General features: G+C 31.2%; 2 long non-coding RNA genes across 2 annotated transcripts in view; both read right to left on the reverse strand.

Moving 5' to 3' along the window:
- LOC118765682 overlaps positions 1-3,316 on the reverse strand; it is an 8,492-nt gene extending 5,176 nt beyond the window's left edge. The window contains exon 1 of the long non-coding RNA XR_005001551.1: positions 3,204-3,316. This is a non-coding gene — a long non-coding RNA (uncharacterized LOC118765682). The remainder of the gene's footprint in view (positions 1-3,203) is intronic.
- Positions 1-7,500, reverse strand: part of LOC118765678 — a 131,126-nt gene that overhangs the window by 116,137 nt on the left and 7,489 nt on the right. The gene's annotated exons all lie outside the window — the stretch shown is intronic.

The following is a 7,500-nucleotide window of genomic DNA, read 5'->3' on the forward strand; positions in this document are numbered from 1 at the left end:
GAAGAATCCACACAAACAAAGAGAAAGTATAGCAAAACTGGAACTGCAACCAAGTTAGTAATAACTTCCAAGCTATCAACCCAAAAAACAGCAACAGTTGTCGACAGTTATCTGAAGATAGAATCAATGTCGAGACTCATTCACAATCTGGTATTTACAGATCGAATATCAAAGCTGTTAAACTAAAAAAGAAAATGAAGAAATCGCTACATTTAGAAAATTGGTCATTGCATTTCGGTGCTAAACGTATTGATGACCAAGAAAGCCATGAGCTAGTTTTAAAGAGTGAACACAGTGAAGTTAAGTTAGAAGCACTCCAATTACCAAAGGAAAAAGCCGATACTGTTGTGAAAGCAATAACAGCTGTTTACATGAATACAATTTATGGAATTGTGTAAAGATGATTGTCTCTGATACGGGTTTGAATATTGGGAAAAGAAATGACATTGTCATTCAGTTGCACCAAAGGGTTTGAAAGAACTGCAATTTATTGGTTGTCAGCATAATATCCTTGACAGAGTTATTCGTGTTGTAATGAATAACAAACTTGGAGAAAAAGTCATCTCCCAATATTGAATATACATTCATCCCAGTGACTCGATCAGTTCCTAGCGATATCTGAAGAATGAATTTTTATATTCCGAAATATTATTACATCCGACTATGGATAATTAAATCATAACAGTTATTATAGTCTACTCATTATTATTATTATTCTATGTTTGACTTTTGCTTTACATTTATACAAGTTAACTCCAAGTCTGACCCAGAGATCTAAAGAGACAGCAAATTGGAAGTTCATATTGGTGTTATGCCTAGGGTGCCATATATTTGGTTTTGTACTTAGTGTTGTACTAATGAATGTCTAAAAAAACCATACGAAAATTATGTTTGTTTTAAAACTTGAGATTACATAGAAAGTAATTTGCGTAGGATATAAGCAGTTCCTATGAGCACAATCTTTTGAATTTCTGCCATTTTGGGGTTTCCTGGTATCTGAGTTAGGTAGCAATCAGCCCCTTTTACTATCATTCCCAGAGCACTTATGACAACAGTTGTTTTAGTCTTTAGGTTCCACATTTTGCTAATTTCTATTTCAAGATCTTTATATTTGCTCAGTGTTTGGTAGGTCTTGACAGGAACGTTTATATCGATTGGGACAGTCATATCAATGAGGAGGCATGATTTTTGTCTGACGTCTTTCAATATGATGTCTGGCCTATTCGCATCTATCTTTTTGTCAGTTTGAATGGTAAAGTTCCAGAGGAGTGAGATGTGGTCTTTTTCAAGCACTGGAGGTGATTTGTGTTCCCTGCATATTACCCAGTGAATATATTGTACAGCTCTATCATATCTGCTGAGATACTCTGTAGGCACAAGAAGACTGCACTTGGAGACAACATGATCAATGGTTTCATTTTGTTGTTGACAAACACATGTTGGGCTACTGCCGTTCTGTATTATGTTGGCCTGGTAGTTCCTTGTTGGTAGGTATTGATCTTGAGCTGCTATGATAAACCCTTCTGTTTCAGATTTTAAGCCAGAGGCCATTAGCCATTGACGGGCCAGGGCTTTGTCAACATCGGCAATTATTCGCTCTCTTTGGATATTTGCCATTGAGAGGTTTTTCTTGCCATTTGTCAGTCAGAATATCTAAGGCAGCAGTTTTAGCACGGGTTTTCATATGCTTAGTTTTTTCTGTGCCTGTTTCTTGTATGTCTAATTCTGAAATTCGTTGTATTCGGAATTCATTTAGATATTCCTTTGCCTGTTTTGTTATTGAGTATGGTGCTTTCTTGTTTTCATGTTTTGAGACAAGTTTTAACAGCCAGTCCTCAGAGATTTTCAGGTAGGTGTCTAGGCCAATTGTGACAATAATCAATGTTAATGCCTTTTGTAAAAGTCCACGATCTCCCTCTTTTCTTGGCAGTTAAATTCGTTCTATATCTACCTTAGAGTGGTGCATTCTATGCATTGTCAACAGTTTTCGTATTTTTCTGTCAAGATTAAATATTTCAGTAATTGACCAGTTAACGATATTGAAACTGTAAATCACGACTGGTATGGCTAATGCATTGATCGCTTCGATCCTGTTTCTCGCATTCAGCTCTGTCTTGAGTATTACTCTTACTATGCGATAACATTCTCTCCTGATCCTTTCCTTCATCACTGAATGCCTTATTCCGTCCCCTTCAATTACCCCTAGGTATTTGTAGCTCTCCGCTGGGTCTAACTCCTTTATGACATTCTGCTGGTCAAGGTTAACGTTAGATGTTTCTGTCATTTTTCCTTTGATAAAGGTAGCTTTTGCACATTCATCGAGGCCAAATTGCATTCTGATGTCATCACTGAATTGTTTAACAATGGCTAGTAAGCCCTGTAGTTGTTGGTCATTTTTTGCAAAGAGCGTTAAATCATCCATGTAAATGAGATGATTTATATTTTTATCAAACATTTTACAATCGTACTGTGCATCATTGAGCAATTTGAGAGAGGTATTAAGGCTAAACAAAAGAGGAGTGGTGATAGAGAGTCACCCTGGAAAATGCCACATGAAATTTTTACATCTCCAGCATTTAGAGATTCATTGTCATTGTTCAAATTTAGTGTAGTTCTCCATGATCTCATACAGACAAAAAGTTTAGCAGAGTAGGTGCTATCTTATACATTTCGAGGCATTTCTTACAGGCTATTGACAAGTTTTTGTGTCGTTTGTGACGATCTTCTAAGATCATCTTATTGATGAGTAGCTGATCATTACAACCATGATCCACGTTTATATCTTTTTTGTTCATTAGGGAATATGCTGCTTTCTATTATTATTATTATTATTATTATTATTATTATTATTATTATTATTATTATTATTATTATTATTATTATTATTATTATTATTATTATTATTATTATTATTATTGAATTGAAACAAAAGAAATAATAATAACTCATCCGTACACACACACGTATTCATATACATAGTAAACAAATCTATATAGTTTGTGTTTCCCAAACGTATCTTAATGTAAGCCTTATTGTCCTTTGTACAATTGTGCAAAATTATATATATTATATTTGTTTTGTAATTTTAATTTTGCTTGTGAAATGAAACAATTGTTGGTGAATAGGTTGATCAATTAATAATTTAATTTGTGTCCATTAGCTCTCTCTGTTTTCTAACTCGACAATAATGTTTGATATCTTACGATATTTCATATAATATATTCATTGAAGAAATATCTCTTCAAAATTTAATATATTAAACAAGTGTATCGTGGATAAATATCCCTATAAGTGTTTTAAATATCCTCATTGTGTCCACATATATATGTATATATATATATATATATATTATATATATATATATATATATATTATATATATATATATATATATATATATATATATTATATATATATACTCCCTGAACACTTCAAAAACTTTATTAAGTAATTCTCATAGACTTTCACACATATATATATATATATATGAAAGTCTATGAGAATTACTTAATAAAGTTTTTGAAGTGTTCAGGGATTTTTTAAAACTTTTTTAAATGTTTTTTTTAATATTATGAAATCTACTATGAGGATGTCACTAACCTTGTTTGGGAAGAAGTTTTTTCTAGTGTGTGACCTCTAATATAAATATATATATATATAATATATATATATATATGTATGTATGTATGTATGTATGTATGTATGTATGTATGTATGTATGTATGTATGTATGTATGTATGTATGTATGTATGTATGTATGTATGTATGTATGTATGTATGTATGTATGTATGTATGTATGTATGTATATAACATCAAATAAATAACAGGATGTCAGTTATTAATGCAATACGCTCCAGCCTGCTGTATTTAATTGAATAATACAAGCATTACATCAATTTAAATAGAATGGCATCTTCAGTTGCAAAATATATGGATTTGCAACAGACTAGATATATTAATATAATTTTTCTGAAATATTTTACCTGAGTTAGGGGATATAAAACTTCCATGTTGCCATTATTGCTGCAGAAATAATCTAAGAGAAGAACAATTACAACTTTAGAGTGGCGGGAATGATTCACAGTGGGGGTCATGGAATTGTAATTCATTTCTAATTTTTTAAAACTTTTTATCTATCACCTTATCAACATCAAAGATCTAATGCTAGTAGACTACGTTTATTATGAATAAGGGCATTACGAGTTGGCTGTTCAGAACTGGCTGTTGGTCATAAATAAACATTATTAGATGTTCCCTCGAATCTTACTTTCTTACTTCCTTAATTTGGAAAGTCTAAAACCTACTGGTAATCATGAGAAAAATTTAATGGAGAAGAGGAACAGAAACCCACCTAGTCGGGAAAACAGACCTACTGGGAAAGCTTCTAGCATTCCTATTAAATCAAAGAATAAGATATATAGCAACAAAAAAAAACAGAATTTATGGTCGGTAAGAAGAATAGTTTATATTATAATGTGATTGAGCAGAATGTGTCATCCTCTAATGATAATATAAATACCAATAGTGGAGCCATACTCAATAATGAAGCAGTGGGTTCGGAGTACATATGAAGAGTAGATAGAATCCGCCCCCACAAATATAAGAAGTCTCGAAAGAGTAATATAGTCTAGTATAATGTTCCCTTTAACTGGGCTATATCTACCAACATATATAGTAAATTTATGGCACTTTTAGATAAACGGATCCCAGCATCTCATAGGTATAATAGAGTATTTTCTCGTAAGACAATCAGAATCTCATATTCTACCCTCGGTACTATCATAGCACGTTTTAATAGAAGGAATTAGCACGAGGAATTAATAATAATACTAATATTGTCAATAATGATGATGATAATAATAGTGGGTATATAAGAATCCAGAACAGCAGAACTAATATATCTAACATATATATAATATAAACTGTGACGCTGATGTTTATGCTAACCTAGGTATTACTGACACAATACCTGGTATTGCTGCAATAATTTAAATGCTACTATAATCGATAGAAGTAGTACTAATATCAGTAGTAATAATGCCGATAATAATTATAGCAGTAATAATATTTTTAATAATAATGACAGTAGTAGTAGTAGTAGTAGTAGTAGTAGTAGTAGTAGTAGTAGTAGTAGTAGTAGTAGTAAAAATATTAGCTGTAATACTACCGGTTGTAATTGTAGTGTAAAATCATATTGCCCGTTATTATGTCGCTGTTTAGTCCAAAACGTAGTTTACAAATATACAATCTTGACTGAAACTAGTGGTTTTATTCGATAAATACAAAAAGCGTATCAAGAACTATCTTTCATCATTTAGACTTATATATAAAGCTAATAGTACTTCTTTATCTAGTAAGATCTGGGAACTTAAGGAAAGCGAGAATAGATTTAGCCTTGAATGGCATATAGTACGGATGGTGCAACCATATAGAGATAGTAGATATGAATGTGAGCTTTGTTCTATGGAAATTTATGAGATTTTTAAGTACAGAGACTAGAGCAACCTAATTAATAGTAAATGCATAGCATCACCCGCACATTTAAATATTTTCGGGGCAAATAATGTTATACTCATCATACTTTGGGTTTGATGGTGGAAATTAGCTTTGGATGACGTATCCTTAATTAACTTACCCTCTATTGTAGGATATTCTATATTATATTGTATTACATTATATATGTATTACATGTTATGTATTGTGTTATATGATGTATTATACATAATATTGCCCTGTAGTAATCCCTGTCTGTTTAGTCTGATTCCATCCTATGCAGTGATTACACTGTCCTTTCCTTCCTATGACTTCTACCCTATCAGCCACAGTAGGTATATTTGTAGTGAGTTATGAGATAGTAAGCCTCCCTTGAATAAATCTTACACCTCTATGCACTGTACAATCATGCATACAACAGTACCTGTAATATTATAATTTATAAAACCGCATCCAATGATATCTTCATCTTAATTTACTTGCACCTGAATCTACTTTGGTAGGAATACCTTAAAGTATCCTTATTATATATATACCTATTATCTTTTTATTTTTTTTCTATTTTTTATTTTGATCTCTTGCCTTTATATATTTTTAATTTTTTCATTTATTAAATCGATTTCTTATTTTTGTATGTTTTTCTTACTAAATTTTTATCCTTTATATTATTTTTGTCGTATATTGTTAAAATTTTATATATTATTAAAGTTTTATATTTTGTATTCCTATTTACCTTCCCATATACTGGTTTAACATTCTGAGTCACGAAGTATATATTACAACTTCTCTCTGCAAGTATGCATAAGATATGATGCAATATGGCACCTAAATTGATACTTTTCAGTTTTTTTTATATAATTACATCTTATAATTCTAATATATTCTTTATATAAACATATATATATATATATATAAATCATTTTTGTTTATATAAGTGTATGCCATATTTTTTATACTGTTATATCTCCTTTAGGACTTTCATTAGTTGTTAAAATTTTTTGTACACTTATATTTTTAAATATGTCTATGTTACTGAATCATTTATCTTATTCTACCTTTGATCCCTTACTTTCAATCAATAGATAATGTGTACCTCTTTCCCGGATAAATTCCATATGTCAGTTGAGCTCATTGTTTGAGTGGTCTTTATCGTAACCACCTAACAATTCCGTAATTGAGACACACATTTCTGTTTATTTCCATACAATTATTAATCAGTTTGTGTGAGTTCACGCGCGCGTGTGTATATTTGTGTGCTTGTGTAGATCTATCTCGGTTTCCGTTAGATATATATAGATAGATAAATAGATAGATAGATAGATAGATAGATAGATAGATAGATAGATAGATAGATAGATAGATAGATAGATAGATAGATAGATAGATAGATAGATAGATAGATAGATAGATTGATAGATAGATAGATAGACAGATAGATAGACAGATAGATAGACAGATAGATAGACAGATAGACAGATAGATGGATATGTATATATAATGTTATGTATGCCTTTGTTATTCCATGTGTGCTTGTCTATAGCCTGAACTATGTTTATCTACGAAGAGATAGTTCTCTTCGTTTTCAGTTTCAAGAGAATAATTAGCTCACTAACTTATATTTTGTATCATCTACAAGATATATCGAACAGTCCACACAAATTTCATGTCTTTAAAGGACCCCATTCCATGATTCAACACCTTGAAAATAAAGATGAAGCTTGTAACTGTGCGAAATTATACGATTTATGTATATAAGGATATATAATTATAGCCTAGGGTGTGGATAAACCCGACCAACACGCTAGAAATAGAAGCTAATAGCTCTATATACCACATATTATTTTACTCCGTTAGCACAGGTTGAAAGCGAGCCAATGTATAAATCAGGTTATTCATTAGCCAGCTTTCAACCCGTGCTTACGGAGTAAAATAATATGCGGTTTATAGAGCTATTAGCGTCTATTTCTAGCGTGTTGGTGAGTTTTATCTACACCCTAAGGTATAAT

This window comes from Octopus sinensis, linkage group LG12 (assembly GCF_006345805.1).
Source record: "Octopus sinensis linkage group LG12, ASM634580v1, whole genome shotgun sequence".
Classification (NCBI taxonomy): Eukaryota; Metazoa; Mollusca; class Cephalopoda; order Octopoda; family Octopodidae; genus Octopus; species Octopus sinensis.